Below are 18,048 nucleotides of genomic sequence, written 5' to 3'. Positions count from 1 at the left end.
CGAGCCTTTAACATGGACAGTCGGCTGTGGCTCACCTTTTGTTTATGTGACATGAAGGGGAACAGGGACAGGAGGCCTCACCTAGGGGGTAGAGTGTGATGAACTGTGAAGGAGGATGGCCTATCCACCAACTTCATGGAAGACACAGAAAAAGTAAAGGTCTCGATGGAAGAGAATGGTACTTTAAAATTCTGAGAATATTGCCGCAAGCAGGGCATTCATGTCCTATCAGCTAATGATACTTGCTACATAGTGACTTGTAGTTTGACACGTGAGAACAACGACACTACAGATCCCAGAATGCAAGGTGCTGATTGCTTAAAAAGTCAGACTGACTGAATTTGAGAGGATGTGGTGATGAGAGTGACTTTGGAATTGTATTACTGCATGGCACATTTAGAACATTGACGGTGATAAGTGATTCTCTGTAGTCAATGGTGCTCCTTTTACCGGACTCAGAAGGGTTAAGGACAGAGCGATGCAGCCACAATTGGAGTCATTGATCACAGGCTCATCTAGTTATACATTAACCCACATGGCCAATTTAAACCAAAAGACATTGTGAAAGCCTTGTGAGCATAAGCAGACAGTTGCCTCCCTAAAGGTGATTTGTCTGTGAGACACAGAAAGATGACACAAAACGTCAGAGGCTCGGAAAGGCTTGTGAACCTGAGGCAGTGTCAAATTATTAGACATATACCGGTTTCTAATTTCAGCAACATAGCCCAGCAGGTTAATATAGTTCATAACTGTATCTTTGCATAAGATAAATACTCCTTTAGTTAGAAAAAATTGTTACATCAAACCTATCAAATTTGTGGCTATTTGGCTGCATAACTTTAAAGTGTGCAAGGGAGATAGGGTGCGTGTACCTCTGTGTGATAGGGTACAGAACGGTGTGTTTTGGGCACTTGCAGGCATGTAAAGATATTTTTGCAATAGAAAACTTAATGAGACATTGTGTGTTGTGGGCTCAGGTACATGCTGAACACTTGGATTGCTGTTTGTAAAGAAGCAGCCACCAGACGGGAGGAGGGAGGCACTGCCATCACACACTGTAACAGGAGGAAGCGTGACGTAGTGTGATGGGCAACAAAAATGTTCTCTTAATGAAATTGCCTGGGAGAGGACTAGGCACACAGAGGGAGGGACATTTAGAAAAATGCACCAATAAAAAGGAAGCATTTAGGAAAAGCACAACAAAGAACGAATGGCAAGAGTGGGCGTGGTTAAAAGCCCATAGATTGAATAAAAGTCATGCAGGCAGTGCTACGTGTGCCTATGCTCAATCTAAAAGTACCTTCCCCAGCCTTGCAAGACAGTTAAGAGTTGTGTGATGGCACTAACACTCCATGAGATCACCTGCTTTGCTCAAGGGAGGAGCTAGTTTCTTTATTGTCCCTCGCCCTCCCTGGTATTGCATATACGCTGGCATCAGTGCAATGCCCACTAAAACTCTTCCCAAACTGTAATTATTTAATTTTTATGCCATCATTATAATGAAAACAATTACATTCTCACCGGGACAGCTAAAAGCTGCCCATGTGGTAGATCCCACTGCCTCTGTGGTTCCGGTCTTCAATAAAGGTTAGGGAATTGTTCCTTTCTTTATCAATAAACTTCCAAGGCATGCCCAGGAGTCAGCTGGGATTTTGTGAGGCTTTTTTCATATTTTTCTTTATTACGTCTTTGAAGATACAGCCAGAGTATTCGGTGTAATTGTGTAAAGCACATCGTGGGCAACTACAACAGCACTGCTCCTCATATGAAGAACAACGATCATTAAGGAAAATATGACTACCATGTATGCAATCCTGTTCCCTACACAGTATTTATACGTCAGCTTCAACAACTGACCAGAAATATAAGTAACCACATATTTAAACCTAAAGACCATCTAGGAACATTGTTTGTGTCAGGCGGTTCACTGTACACATGGCAAAAAAAGAAATGTGGGGAGAAAGAAGGAAGATAGATAAATGTAATGGTACAGTGATCTAAACAAGGGACACATGTATACTCAAATTCAAGCCAGAAGTAAGACTCCCCCTTCATAATTATTACATTTGCCAGAATCCCAGTGGGGAGCCAAAAAGACCAGTGACATAGTTTCAAAGCATACAGCTATAGCACAAGACTTCCCAATATGATAGTCCTAGAGGTGTAGCGAGCCTAAAGCAGCGAGCCTGACCATCATCCCTGACTTTGCCTCCAGTTTAGCAATATATGTCTCTTATGTCTGTAGCCCAGGAGTTCTACACCGCTTCCTAGCTATAGCAATGACTGTGGACAATTCGGCCACTGATCAATTTGTCAAGTCTTTGAGCCATAGTCATGCAGTTGGGGCTGTTGTTGCCCTCTGCCCCATGGCATTTATATGATTTGAAGGCTGGGTCCACAAACCGGCACTCCTACTTGATTTGATCAGATCTGGGCATTAATCCCAACCTGCAGAGAGAACGGGCATCATTACCTCCCTTCCAATTACTTCCAATTACCTCAGACACCACATTCAATACTTCCTCCCCTACCTGTGTAACGAGTGGAAACTCCCAAACCATGTGGTAAAAATGTGCCTCCAGCTGCCCGCACCTGGGACAAAATGAGGACACCCCAAGGAAAATGAGCCCTAAATGCTTTGGTGTAAGATTGACCTGGTTTAGATAACTGAACCACGTGAATTTCAGTCTGGGATTACGGGACATTATGTTGATAAAGTCCACGGCTACAGCTCATTGCTTGTCGCACAACTCAGGGGTCAAGCCGGCAGACCAGCTGTTATGAAATTCCGGGCAGTGGCACGACAACTACCTGCACAGGGCAGTATAAGCCATTGTCACAGAACACTTCCCGTTCCCATGAGTTGGCAGGCATTGTATTGAGTCCCCATTTACGGGTTCCTCCTGCCCTGATACAGTATGAACCGCATGTGTCAGTGCCGGCCCTCGTTCACCCTGAATTTTTCCACTATTTATTGAAATGTATATAGTGCACGCTGGTTATACAAGTCTCCCAAAGAGAGAATCCCCACGTCCACCCACGGCCTGGTATCATGTGGGATGGTCAAGGCCTTGAGATCTGGCCATGCCCATACTGGCATCTGTAAGCAAATTAACTATTATAAACAGTATCTCTTACTCAATAATTGGACATCAGAGGTTTCCAAATGTGGAATGGGGAATTGCATGCATTTCACGATTCCAGGCCCTCTTTGTGGGTAGAAACACATTGGGTTTTACTGTGTGCTTTCCTATACCTGGTAAAACTTGTAATTGGGAAGGGTGGTATACTCTGCGCAAATATTGTTCCACCTTAACATGTGGAACACTTCTGAATTAATTGAGCCCTCTTGAGTGTGCTCCTAGATTATGGGACAACATAAGAACTTTCAAATAGGTTACTGCATGGCTATACACTTCTGGTCAGTTCCCCACGTGAAGCGTATCTCCCACGTTTAAATCTTCGCTTTCACTCTCATTTTGTATTTCATAAATTTCCATACATAGGTTCGATGTGAATTGCTGTTTTTTCTGTATATAAATGATATGGTATAATTTCGAGCCCATTGTAAAAGGAGACGTACCAGGCATTTACTTCACTATCTTTCAAGAAACCGATTAACATAATTTTACTATAATTTACTATAATTCACTCACATTCCGATTGTATTCTGGTAAAATAAAATGTATTACAAGTTCTAGAATTGCTAAGTGCGTTTTTCACAAGCTCTGCACTGAGATGTAAGTTATCGTCTAAAAGCCAGGAACGATTTCCAGTGTCATAAAAAGAATATGCCCATTAGAAGGCAGATCAATTTCCCGGATGAGTAAAAGGCAGCATAATATCTCCAACAAACAACTACTGTTCCAGGGACCGCCACGGAATGAGTTGTCTGGTAGTGTATTAACAGCAATAGAGATCGAGATAATACAACAGAATGTAATCACTGGCAAAGGAAAGAGTTGAGCCCAGTCGGTTCTCACTGCTTCCAAGTTGTCTTTCGACTTCTGCAATCAGGCCTATGTTGTTTTTCTGTGTGTTCCACCCATGGATGCTTGAGTGGGCCAGCAGGTTAATGTTTACTTCCACGATAATAAGAGTTTGTCATCACGACAAGGTCGGTGAGCGTGTACAGTAATAGCTGTTTCCACTGCCAAAGCCTTGTGTCTGGTAGTCTTTCCTAAGAGCCGTGTACTTTTCCACAGCATACAAACTCTCCCTCGCATATATCCGCTTCCTAATTTAAGAAAGCATGCACGTGCAAGGGGGCGGGGCTATTGGGCTCAATGGACTTCTAAACATGAACACATAAACGTCAAACGGATTCTAGTGTTTCTTTCTCTCCATAAAACTAGTTCAGATTCAGTCAGCGAGCTATCCCCATCTCCAGGGGACCGTAATGAAGGGAGATTTGTGCAGATAGCTCTATTTAAAAGTGCGAGAAAAAAAGGCGCGTTCAGCCAGCAACAGAAGGTTAAAGCTGTTTCCTTAATTGGCAATATGTTTTGTACCACTTTAAATGCATATGTGCCTCTGGAAACAGCAGGGCGAGAGAATGGATTGTCTGCCTACACGCGCGTATATTATTTGAGCAGAACCGTTACTACTGTGAAAGGGAAGCATTGATCTGACCTGCTCCCTCTTTAATGCTCTGTTCACCAGTGACTGCCTTTGAGCACTCCGCTTTTATCATCTATACCTACATGCTTTGACTTACATAGCAGGGAGGATAGCTGTGCAGCTATTATTTTCTACAGTTTTGTATTTCAAAATCACCCCTTCACTGAGCTCATGCTCTCATGCATTGCACTGTAGCATCTGTGGAGCGCTTCATACCCTGTCGAGACTCCAAAGCGCTTCCATGGGCCATTCCTTCTGGGATGCAGATGTCATGCGAGCAGGTATCTAACTCGTTGACCCATCGCTGCACATCTTTGTTACATTAGGCAGATGTTGGATAGCGCAGTGCCTGTTACTTAAATGACCTAATGGCGATAAATGGCTAATCGCTTTGGATGGATTTCAGCATTGGAGATGTTTAACGATTTACAGGGTGTGCAATATTTCAACTGGTGTGTGGCTGTGCGCATTTTGTATTACTATTGTTATCGAGTGCCTCTTGGAGGAATGTGCTCCGCTAGTAGTTTTAACAACACGCGTAACGGCGGGAACGCATGCCTCCAAACGCAGAAGGCACGGAAGTGTGGAAACCAGGGGATAAACACGCAGTCGCCCATTTTTTCCCCAAAAGCACGCCCCGTAGAGGTAGCATTTTTGCAAATTAATAATAAAGTAGTTTTGTAAAGGTCGGCACGTGTAACTAAGGCAACACAGCGAGGACTGTGAGGACTGCTGTGGAGCTCAATTCAATTGTAATTCTAATGGCTCGTCTCGTGCTGGAAGCAGCGGCTGTGAGGAGCTTTGCTGAGGCACTGTACATCGCATCCGGTACAGGTGCTCCCCGAAGCGGCACTACCCTTTAGCAGTCATAGCTTCTAGTTGTATACTTCGGGAAAGTGCATTTTGAACATGGGTTATCCTGGCAAAGGATAAACGGTTGCAAATGACGTGTCGCAGCCAGACGTCATGAGAAGGTCTCAGAGCGCTGGGCACCCCTGTTTGTAACAAGAATAAACCGAGGAGTTAACGGAGCACGTTGTGGGACGAAAACACTCAGTGGTCTGTGCATCCTATTCTGGACGTGTCAGCGCAGCAAGTACTGGTTCTATCCAATGACCGCCTTACCATCCCGTTGTACAGGAGCCCCGATCTGTCTCATTTCAACCGCAAACACTAAGTTCAATTTGGGGTGACTTTTATGAGCCACTGTTGGCCTCCTTCCTATAGTCTAGCGGTGGCGACATTGAGCACGGAGTTGGGCACCCTGCCTGCTGCATTGCTTGCTCTCCGCTGCTTGTCACAAGCTAGCTGCACATGGCCCGTTCTCCTTCCCAGAGCGCTGCATCTCCCATGCCCTTGGAGCTGTGTGATAACCGCACCGAGCGGGCATCCTCCAAGCACTAGCAGCCCCGTTGCCTCTGTTCACGTATCAGCGCCTAGATTGACTCACCTTTAGCAGGTGCCTCCTTCCCCAACAGTGGTACTGCGGGTCCCGCGGTCCAACCCTCTCCTCCGCTCTAGCAGCATCCTCTGACTAATCCCCAGCAGCAGAGCCTCCAGCTCAGCAGCGGCCGCACCGCCACCAGAAGCGGTACTACATACAGAGGCAGCGATGGTCGAGGCTTGCCAACGGACATCACCTTCAGCCAATGGTAGCTCGCGATCGCCGCTTCCCGTCCAATGGGCGGCCTGGGATGTGTGGTCTCCCCGCCCACTCCAGTCAGCATGCTTGTCTCCGGGAGAGATGGAATCTCAGCCTCTCTCTGTTCAGGTGCCGAGTCTTTTTAGTGGAAGGGGCTGAGCGATGGGACGAGAGTCGTTGACAGCCCGCATTCCCTTGCCTTAACCCTCGATCAGCGGCTTCTAGCCATGCTTCGCTTGGATATGGATGGATACATGGGATAGTATGAGTCTGCTGTAGGCACACGCTCATTTCCTGGCTGGAGGGTCATTGGCTTTTGGTTTCCAGATGAGCTGCAGTGCTGTTCTCTCGGTTGTGTCAGTGTCTGACATATCGAGGGGAGTCGGACTGAAGCATCCCGGAACCCATGCTCTCAGGCACTACATATACTACCCGTTCGCACTGTCCAAGCGGTCTCTCTTTCTTTCTCTCTCCTTTTCTGCATCCTTGTAATACCTTACAGAAATGACCGTGTTTTTTCTTTATATCGCACAAGCTTGTCCATTTGACCATGCATTTGCTTTTGCTCGAATGTAACGGTTAGACCGAGTTTTTCTCTTTCGTGAACTCCTATATCCACCTCACTTTTGCTTCAACCTATCGTTTTTTTTATGACAGAATATCTCAAATGCACCAGTTTCAAGGTTCAATTTTAAATTCAACAACTGTGAGGCAAATTCAGTTTGGAAGCATAGCTGTGCTTCTGTTGCCTGGCTTGCGCTCAGGTTTTTTGCGAAGGATACCATTACCCATCGAAGCAAACGCATTCATGGTGAAAAGTCTGTGTGATTTTAAATTTTGAAGTAATGCGAATTTTGGTAAGAAGATGGGGGTGCTGAGGTACGTCAGCTAGTGCACGCTAGAACAACTGTGAATTGATTAGCACACATGTTGCTGCTCCGAACTGTTGTTCTTCATCGTGTGAGAAGGCAAGCAGAAGACCACTAAATAATGTTTTATTGTTCTCGTTACTATAGCGAACTTAGCTTTTCTTAACTTGTGACATGCACCGTAATTTGCTTTCCTTTCGTGGCATATGACGTTTGATCATTATACTGCCTAAAGCAACATCTGACATACATTCTATACATCCCCACACAGGGTTCTCTATAGCCCGGTGTGACTGCTACTCTTACCACTTTCTAAGCCCTCACACTTTGCCTAGCTGACCCCTTTTTCATGACCTCAATATGGAGTCATTCTCGGGCAATACCGTCCATGTGTAGTTCTGCTTTTCCAATATGCTCATTTCCTTTAGGCGTCTCGCCTTTTCCTATTTCTAACTGTCTATGATATTTGTTTGGCCCACATTCGAAGCCCCTCTATGGGGCTTCCGCCTTCATATGCATATGATGTGATATAAACTTCCCTATTAATCTGTTCCCTATGTGCTACACCCCTGTGAGAAATAGGTCTAGCATTTAGACTGATGGGACAGTGATCAAAAGCAGTTATGCGTGCTATAGCTATACTCCAGCGATGTCCTTGTTAACTCCTTAACTTCCAATGCTTTTCTATTACCAGCGCTGAACACTTTTTTGATATTTACGGTACTTCGTACTTACACCTTCATGACTTTTTTTCATACAAGACATCCACTCCAAATTGGCAAATTGTCTCAGGAAGGGTAGACTAGATAGTAATGTTTTTATACAATTCAGTGAGACAAACCTCTAGTACTTGGTGAAGTGACTAAAGTCCAGGGGCGACTCCTTCTCAACGGCAAAGGAGCGTCGCCCCTCTGGCTAAGCCAGCAGCTGAAAAAGAAAACTATAGTTTGCTATCGTTTGATTTTTCAGCTGCTGGCTCAGCCAGCAGCATGTGCAGGGAGGGGCGGGCTGGGCCATGGAAGGGGAGAGGGAAGGGGGAGTGGAGTGCCCTTAAGTGTCCATCTGTGTTTGGCCGGCCGTCTTAGGCTGGCCAAACACACATGCACACTTAGGTTTCGCTAACCTGTTGTGTTACACAGCCGGGTTGGAGAATCTGCACAGACTCCCATGCAGTGCCTGAGCGGCCGACCAAGCCGCACAGACCAACCCTGGTACTGCTCTGATGCTAGGTTTAGCAGTGCCAGGATTGCATGGGGAGCCTGTGCTGGTGTCCCAGGGACTGCTGGGACACCAACACCATTGAGAGGCAACAGGAGTGAGGTGGTCGGTGTCAGAAAGCTATGCTTTTTTATTATTATTAATTTTTTATTTCACCCCCTCTTCCCACCCCTGCCATCTCCTTCCCTTGAGATTTACAGCAGCCGCTTCTGCTAAAGTCACAATCTACAATGCAACAACAGTAATGTGTTTAAATAGAATGTACAAGTGACAAATTGGGCCAGCCAAGATGTGTTTCACCCACTAGATGGTTCGCAGCCTAGGGGCTTTTTCAAGGCTTTTGATCAAGGTCCCGTATGGTTAAGTAAAATGTTGAGGCCAGATTTCTATCTAGGGATCTGTGATCAGGCTTCAAGGTGCTGAGATTCTCTCCAACAGAATTTACATGTGCGGTTGAGATACAGCTTCTGTACTCTAGTTCAGTGGTCCCCAACCTATGGTTTGGGGACCCCTGGGGGTCATTAGGTCCCATGCTTCCAGTAATAACTCAGTGGGGGTCCCCAGATTCCAATGATGATTCAGTGGGGTCCCTGCGTTCCATTAATGATAAAGTGGGTGTCCACAGAATTCAAAAGGTTGGGAACCACTGCTCTAGTTTGTGTATAATCTGAGGAATAAAAATCACTACAGTCCAAATTAGCGTGATTTGTTAGACGCTTGTCTCAGTTCTTGTTGATAGACACAGGAATCTCAGCACCTTGAAGCACGATCGCAAAGATCTAGTGGGTGGGGTGGGGGTAATTTGGGGCAGGATCTCATTTGGCCCCTGGGGATGGGTTTTAGAAAGACTGTGTTGCCCATTTTGGGGTAGGGGTATAGGCTGATGCCAGGATGGGCTCCTCCACACCTAAAAAAAAAAACAAACAAAAAAACATTGGTATCTAGTGGGATTTCTACTTGCCTGAGGGGCAGATTGAGGACAAACCACTCAACCTGCTTCCTATGTGGGGCTGACAAACTATAAAGCCAACTTTGAAGTTGAATGATGACCCTATGCCAGGGTGGGATGCCCCCAGGTCTTAAAAACCTTTGGCCTAAAACGCTCTGATGCCTAATGGGCTTTCTCCACAAAAGGAGGAAGATTAGGGCAGACCATTAACATTTCTCTGTGTCTAATCCAGTTTCTGTCCCTCCAAGGGAGGGGGGCAGTTTGGGGAAAACCCAATACCTGTCTACCAGGGGGCAAAAAAAATGTATTGCCCTTTAGGGTAGGGGCATGGCCCTAGGCCGTGGTGGTCACACTCATGCCTTTCTTTTTATATAAGAAACCCCTGGTGTCTATAGGGCCTTATCCATCTTCAGGGGCAGATTGGGACATACCCCCTAACCTGCCTCCCAGGGAGGGAGAAAGACTGTATTGCTCCCTTTTTTGTGAGGGCATGGACCTGTGTCTGGGCAAATGCAAAACTAACAAGGTGATGGATGGAACTGGCAATCGGTTGGGGCTGCACCCCAATCCGTCAGTTTTTTTCCCCACCATGCCACCCAGGTTTGGATTCTGCCATATGCAAGTCAGTGTTGATTCTACTCCCCATGGGAACAGTCCATCCCAAACTGCCAGTCCAGGTCTTCCTTGGACCAGAAACAAGCATCCTGGGGCAGGTTTCGGGTATCACCTCATCAGCCAGGCTAGCTTGAATCCAGTGGCACAGAGAGCCCGGGACCCACATCTGGGCATACCTGGCACACTTAGGCCAGTAAATGCAAAAACAACACAGTGATTGTTGGAATGCTTGAATTATTCTCAGCCATTGGCAATCGCTTCATTGTAGAGGATTGGGACTGGCATCAGAGATCCACTGTGGTATATTTCTTCATGACAGATTGCTAGTCCCAGCAAGGGTCGTGATGTTGATCCCATGCAAGTGATGGCTCAGACCATTGCAAAAATTGAGCAAGATCTAGAAATAGGTCATTGAGCACAAACATTTTTATTAACCATGATCACTCAGTTTGGGATACCGCTGATGTCCCTAAACTCAGTTTAGGGAAGATTCTGTGGCAAGTGTTGCAGAAGCTGGTAGTAGTTGTACAGTGGTTTTAGTTTCTAGAGTAGCTCCTTCCACTGTTACCAGTCTCTCCTTACCTGATAAGTTTATTAGAAAATGAAACACTTTTAGGTTCTTTTTTGGTACAGGGTAAATTGCATTTTGTTTGTTTTGACCTTCTTGGGTTCCATCTGAGCAAACAAAGGATACCTTCATTTTGTTTTATGATGAAAGACGCCTTCAAATGGGCAACATCCTTGATTATTGATAGCAGTCCATTTAATGCATTCATGATCCAGTTGTCTACTACTGTAGGAAGGCACAAGGCTACTAAACCAGCCCAAATGGGTTTATGTATTTTGAAGCAAGGTTCTAAAGATTTAATTTAATACATTAGTCGTTTTCAGTTGCACATTACCAGACAGTGTGGAGTGCCACATTCTATGATGGAGTCTGAGATGAATTCAAGGGTGCTTTAGTTATTGTTGTGAATAGTCCTATGACTGCTTCATCTTTAATAGTTTTGACTCTGCACATTGAAGCCCAGTTAAAAAACCATTGGGCTGTACTCAGAGGGGAATTACCTAGGTTTACCTCTCAGCTTGCACTCCAATGCAAATTGGTATTTTGAGACAAACTTTAACGACGGAGAGAAGGATAATTGAGAGAGTCAGGATGCTTGTTTAAAATGTGATCTAAAAGGGAATTACGTTTCTCAGTGTCCCCAGTTGAAGGGAAACAAGAACGCACAGACTTGAATTGCAAACCAGGACGGATTAATTAACCAAGACACAGTTTGCTAATGACAGACAGGGTTTCTTTCTATTTCATCACTGCAGCATGAAAACACCCTCTACAAATATCTGCATTGATTGACGGTGGGATTACTTGTTATGTAATGGATACCATCTTTCGGAATGTAATGAAGATTCCAGAGCACAGAAAGGAAGGAAGTAAAGCCATTGTAGGAATAAATGGTACCAACTTACTTCCGGTAACACTGCTATCCTTTATATAGTTTTGGCTACACCCTGACTGGGTCCACAATGAGGTGGTATGGGGTAGTGGGGGCCAAAAGAATGATGGGTTGGAATGCTCCCCAAGTGACTGCCAGTGGTAAGACTTATTGCAAGGATTCCCTCATCAGCTTTTGTGTGTTTGATATACTGCCTTAAGTCTCAGGGTATGTTCAGATATGGCCCCCATGCTCACTATGCCACTGGAGCCAAGGTGCACCCAACTAATGACTCCCAATCAGGGTGAAATCAGTGAGTACCAGCGAGGACCTGGCCAGGATGTTTGGGTCAGACTGTTCCTATTGGAGGAGGGTCAATACTGATTTGCATATGGATGGATCCACACTGAGGTGGCATGGTAGGCAAAAGAATGGTGTGTTGGAATGCTACTCTGAATGATTGCCAGTGGTTGAACTCATTGCAAACATTTCTCTCCTCACATTTTTTGTGTTTGATAGGACCTCATAACACTCAAATTGATTGGCCTAAGATATTCCTTCAGTTTACCTCAAAATATTGCACATATATTTGTCTTCAGTGTTCCAGGTTCCCTTTCTTTCTACCTTTAACATGCCTGACATTAGAGTCCACTGAGGAGTTCCACGTTATGTTCCACACATCAATCTTTTTCAGTTTTCTTTAGTAAAAAACAAATACTAGAACTTTACCTCCTCATATGAGTAAATATTGCCAAATCGATTTTGCAACAAGTGTGAATATTACTTTTTGGAGGATTTATTCTTTAACTGTTAAAAAATTCACAATCTTAAAAGTATATTTAAAGAAAAGATTCATTCTCATCCAACAGCTCCTGCAGGTGCTCCCATTTTTTGTCCCAAAGGAGATAGAATAATTTGACAATGCGTAGATTATGGAGAGCTTAATACTATCACCATGCCCAATAGATACGCCTTTCAGCATTAATGTATCAAATCCGAGATTTTTTGTTAGTTAAATCTGCAAGGTACTTATGGTCTGCTGAGAATATGAGAAGGTGATCAGTGGAAGACAGCTTTTTAGCCAGATATGGCAATTTTTGATTAATCACTGATGGCATTCAGATTCTGTGCTGCCGCTGCAGCAATTCAACACCTTGTCAATGACATCTTTACAGACAACATGGACTGATACGTAATTATATACATCAATAATATCCTTATCATTTTGGGCACATTGCAGGGAAATCAGAGGCACATGTTAGAGATTCTCCAAAGACTAATACTAAGGCGGAAACATTCTCCTTTGAGGTATCCACAGTTGCTTTCTTGGGATTTCAAAATCAGGATCACAAATTAATGATGATGAAGTATAGGCAGAAAAGGAGTGGACACATCCTCAAAATATGAATTAAATACATAGATTATTGCAATTCATTACTGTTAGAAATGGTGTCTATGGTTGGCAGTCAGGTTACCCCCTGTCCAAGCAAGGACCCTCACTCTACTCAGGGTAAGTCACACACAATCCAAATTATCCTGTGCCCACCCTCTGGTAGCTTGGCACTGAGCAGTCAGGCTTAACTTGGAAGGCAATGCGTAAAGTATTTGTGCAACAAATCATTCATTACACAGTAGAACACCACAAAAATACACCACATAGTGTTTATTAAAATATATAATATTTATCTAGATAAATGCAGGTCAAAACGATTAAGATGCAATAAGTATATGTTGAGATATCACTGTAAAAATGATATAAAGTGTCTTTAGTCTCTTAAAAGCAACGAATGTCTCTTGCAAGCAAAAAGTAAGTGTGGTCAAAATCCCCGCAAGGAACAACAGAGGAGGAGATGTGTGGAAAACAGGGAGGTGTGCATTGATTTCTCGGGCCACACACTGCAATGCGTTGTTTATTTTTCATACAAGGAAGGCTTTGTATCGATTTCCGGTGCTCGGTCTTGGAGCCTCTTCGGGTTGCAGGGATTGCAGATGCCCAGGGGATGATGCATTGAAATCCGGAGCTGGCAGGACGAAGTCACACTGGCTGCGTCGATCTGGTGGGTGTTGCATGGAAAATTCTACCGCCGGCAGGCGCTGTGTCGATTCCTCTCAGGAAGTCAGGCTGCATTATTCTGGCTCAGCTGTGCGTTGATCAAGTGGGCCGTACATCGAATTTCCGGTCACTACGCTGGTGCTGCGTCGATCTTCTCCTTGCAAAGTCAGGCTGCGTAGTTCCATTTCGGTTGCAGTGAATTTTTCACTGCGATGCAGGCTGTGCGTCGTTTTCTGCCGGCTGTGCGCTGATTTCTGCTGCACAGGGAGTTCTTCTTTAAGGAATGACGTTTTTTGGTCTTGAGACTTCAGGGAACAGGAGACAAGCTCTATAAAAGCCCTTGGAGAGCACTTCTCAGCACAGCCAGAGAGCAGCAAGGCAGCAGGGCAACAGCAAGGCAGCAGTCGTTCACAGAAAGCAGTCAAGTGGGTCCTTTGGGCAGCCAGGCAGTTCTTCTTGGCAGGTTGCAGGTTCTGGTTCAGGTTCTCTTCTCCAGGAAGTGTCCGTGACAAGTGTCTTGTCTGATGAAGTAGAGTGCCTACCTCAGAAGTGTCTGAGTTGGTAGGGGCAGAGGCCCTGTTTAAATACCCAAATGTGCCTTTGAAGTGGGGGAGACCTCAAAGAGTAGCTTACAAGTGCACAAGGTCCCTTTTCAGTTCAATACTGTCTGCCAGGGTCACAGAAGGGGGAGTGTGGCAGTCCTTTGTGTGAGGGTAGGCTAGTGTCCTTTGACATGTAAGTGTCAGGTCCTCCACCCTCCCAGCCTAGGAAGACCCATTCAAAATGCAGATGTATGCAAGTGAGGCTGAGCATCCCGTGTTTGGGGTTTGTCTGAGTGAATGCACAAGGGAGCTGTCAGCTGAACCAAGCCAGACGTGGATTGTAAGGAACAGAAGGATTTAAGTGCAGAGAAATGCTCACTTTCTAAAAGTGGCATTTCTAAAATAGTAATATTAAATCCAACTTCACCAGTCAGCAGGATATTTGTATTACCATTGTGGCCATACTAAACATGACCTTCCTACTCCGTTGAGATCAGCAGCTACCACTCAAACAGTATCTGAGGGTAGCCCTAATGTTTGCCTATGGAAGGAGCAGGCCCCACAGCAGTGCAAAAACAAATTTAGGAGTTTTACACTACCAGGACATGTAAACTATACAGGTACATGTCCTGCCTTTTGTCTACACAGCACCCTGCCCTATGGCTGCCCTATAAGTTACCTAGGGCTTATCATATGGGTGATTTATATGTAGAAAAGGGGAGTTTTAGGCTTGGCAATTACTTTTAAATGCCAAGTCAAAGTGGCAGTGAAACTGCACACACAGGCCTTGCAATGGCAGGCCTGAGACATGGTTAAGGGGCTACTTAAGTGGGTGGCACAATCAGTGCTGCAGGCCCACTAGTAGAATTTATATCTACAGGACCTGGGCACATATAGTGCACTTTACTAGGGACTTATAAGTAAATTAAATAATCCAATTGGATATGATTCAATATCATCATGTTTAAAGGCATAGAGAATATTCACTTTAGCACTGGTTAGCAGTGATAAAGTGCGCTGGGTCTAAAAACCAGCAACAACAGTATCCAAAAAGTGGAGGGAGGCAGGCAAAAAGTTAGGTGTGACCACCCTAAGGCTGTTAGGTCTAACATGTGTCCCCCCCAGCTGAAAGTGGGGAGAGCTACCCAACATCCTGGGAGCTCTCATCACTGAGGTGGAAGTAAATGGAGAGACCATTGGCGCTGGTGTGGTCAATCCCCGGGCGATGCTCCACCATAAAGTCCACCCCCTGTAGGGAAATGGACCACCTCAAGAGTTTAGGATTCTCGCCCCTCATCTGCATGAGCCACCTGAGGGGCCTGTGGTCTGTCTGAACCAGGAAGTGAGTCCCAAACAGGTATGGTCTCAGCTTCTTCAGTTCCCAGACCACAGCAAATGCTTCTCTCGCAATAGCACTCCTCCTCTGTTCCTGTGGCAATAGTCTTCTGCTAATAAAAACTACTGGTTGGTTTAGGCCCTCCTCATTTAGCAGTGCAAGAACAGCCCCTATGCCACCCTCTGAAGCAACTGTCTGCACAATACATTTTTGCGAGTAGTCAGAGGCCTTGAGCATGGGGGCCGTGCACATGGCTTCCTTCAGGGAATCAAAGGCTTTCTGACAAGTCTCTGTCCAGTTCACAAATCTAGGTTGCTTTTTGGAACTAAGTTCTGTCAAGGGTGACACAATGGTTCCATAGCCCTTGAAAAATCTAAGGTAGTATCCGGTGAGGCCTAAGAAGGCTCTCACCTCTGTCTGTGTTCTAGGTGGTTGCCAGGCCTTGATAGTTTCAATCTTGGCCTGGAGTGGCTGCACCTTGCCAAACCTATTAGGTGTCCCAAGTACACCACAGAACCCTGCCCAATCTGGCACTTACTAGCCTTGATGGTCAGGCCTGCCTGTTGCAGAGCCTGAATCACCTCCTTGAGGTGGAGTAGGTGATCCTCCCAGCTGGAACTATAGACGGTTATGTCGTCTAGGTAGGCTGCACAGAAGGCATCCTTCAAGAAGGGGGGATAGGGAGGAATAATGGTCCAGTGTATGACCTCCCTCAGTTAATACTTATGCAACAAAAATCAAAATACACTGTTCCAAAAGAAAGTGACAGGAGAAAGAACACAGGGGAATCCTAATTCTAGGAGCAAGAGTCCTCACACACCCAAATGGGTGTCATGCTTCCTCTTCGGAGTTGCTCCTCGTCAGAACGGTGTTGCAATGTCTGACGGGCACCCCCGTAGGGGGGCTCTTTGCCGGAGATCTTTTCTCGATGACGCGAAGACCCCAAGAGTGAGTTTGGAAGAAAAAGGGAAAAAAAGGAGATACACACTAAAGGCTAAAATTGTCTCAAGACCCAAACCTAAGGGTTACAATTTTATTAATCCATGGAGGGTGAAGGCCAAGGTTAAAAACGATCAGGAGAGTGAAAAAGAGATAATGATCAATCACTGTCTATCACAATTATTGGGAAAAGGGAGGTAAGCGACTACAAGACCATCCCTGGAAAAGGGTCAACGTGTTTCGCGTCTCTATGGCCCAACCGGATCTCGTGACGCTTCTTCAGCACCAAAAGGATAAATACTTCTCCTCTTACAAACTGAAAAGACTCCTATAACCTGAAACTGTCAGTTATAATGCCTCCAGTCACTTACACTTGTCCGGTGTAACTCGAACGTGCTATTCCTAAATGTCGCCCCTCCCTGTTGAGGAACGTGCTTCATGGAACAGCGTAGGCCTAAGGCCGGGAGGCAAAGTTTTGTGACGCTCCTGGACCGTGACAGGTAACTTACCCATGGCCGCACTCCTGAATCAATCCTTGCCAGCTAGGACCCTTTTAACAAACCTTTAGAAGGTAGTGGGGGCATGTTTCAACCCAAAGGGCATCACCCAAAATTGGTAATGGCCATCAGGTGTGGAAAATGCAGATCTCTCTTTAGCCCCCTCAGTCAAGGCGATCTGACAGTACCCTTGTTAGAAATGGGGTCTTTGGTTGGCAGTCAGGTTACCCCCTGTCCAAGCAAGGACCCTCACTCTAGTCAGGGTAAGTCACACACAATCCAAATTATCCTGTGCCCACCCTCTAGTAGCTTGGCACTGAGCAGTCAGGCTTAACTTAAAAGGCAATGTGTAAAGTATTTGTGCAGTAATCATACAATACCACAATATAACACCACAAAAATACACCACACAGTGTATATAATATTTATCTGGATAAATGCAGGTCAAAACGATTGAAGATGAAATAAGCAAATATAGGAAAATCACTGGAAGTGATATCAATTGTGTTTAGAGTTAAAATATCACTGTAAATGCAATAAAAAGTGTCCTAAGTTCTCCTAGAAACAACAAGTGTCTCTTGCAGGGAAAAATACCTGGTTTGTGCTGAAAAATCTTCGTAAAGGGACCGCAGAGGAGGAGATGCGTGAAAAATGGTGAGTGTGCGTTGGTTTGGCCCCTTTGCACATGGACTTGCGTTGTTATTTTCCATGTGGGGAAGACGTTGCATCGATTTCCGGTGCACGGACTTGGATCGTCTTCGGGTTGCAGGGTTTTCAGACGCCCCAGAGATGATGCATGGAATCCTGGGCGTGCGGAGAGAAGTCACAGCGGCTGTGTCGATTCCGGTAGGCGATGCGTGGAATTTTCTTCCACACGGCAAGCGCTGCGTTGATTCCTCTAAGGAAGTCAGACGGCATCGTTCTGAGTCAGCTTGCGTCGATCCAGAAGGGCTGGGATTTGAAGTTCTGGTTGCGTCGCTGGTGCTGCATTGATCTTCTGTCACGAAGTCGGGCTGCGTCATTCCAGATCCAGTGTGCAGTGAATTTTTCACCACGAGCAGGCTCTGCTTCGTTCGCAGCAGGCGGTGCGTCGAATTTTCTCCGCACTGGGATTTCAGCTGCAGGAGAGAAGTCTTTTTGGTCCTGAGACTTCAGGGAACAGGAGACAAGCTCTACCCAAGCCCTTGGAGAGCACTTCTGCAGCAAAGCAAGAGAGCAGCAAGACAACAGGGCAACAGCAAGGCAGCAGTCCTCTTCAGAAAGCAGTCAGGTGAGTACCTTCAGCAGCCAGGCAGTTCTTCTTGTCAGGGTGCAGGTTCTGGTTCAGGT

At 45.5% G+C, this 18,048-nt stretch overlaps 1 long non-coding RNA gene across 1 annotated transcript in view; it reads right to left on the bottom strand.

Moving 5' to 3' along the window:
- LOC138285395 (uncharacterized) overlaps nt 1-6,222 on the bottom strand; it is a 716,556-nt gene extending 710,334 nt beyond the window's left edge. The window contains exon 1 of the long non-coding RNA XR_011201587.1: nt 6,071-6,222. This is a non-coding gene — a long non-coding RNA (uncharacterized lncRNA). The remainder of the gene's footprint in view (nt 1-6,070) is intronic.
- Nucleotides 6,223-18,048: the final 11,826 nt, after the last annotated feature.

The sequence above is a fragment of the Pleurodeles waltl genome, chromosome 3_1 (assembly GCF_031143425.1).
Source record: "Pleurodeles waltl isolate 20211129_DDA chromosome 3_1, aPleWal1.hap1.20221129, whole genome shotgun sequence".
NCBI classification, from domain to species: Eukaryota; Metazoa; Chordata; class Amphibia; order Caudata; family Salamandridae; genus Pleurodeles; species Pleurodeles waltl.
Note: the sequence above shows the minus strand (reverse complement) of the source record. Positions and strands in the feature narration are given on the sequence as shown.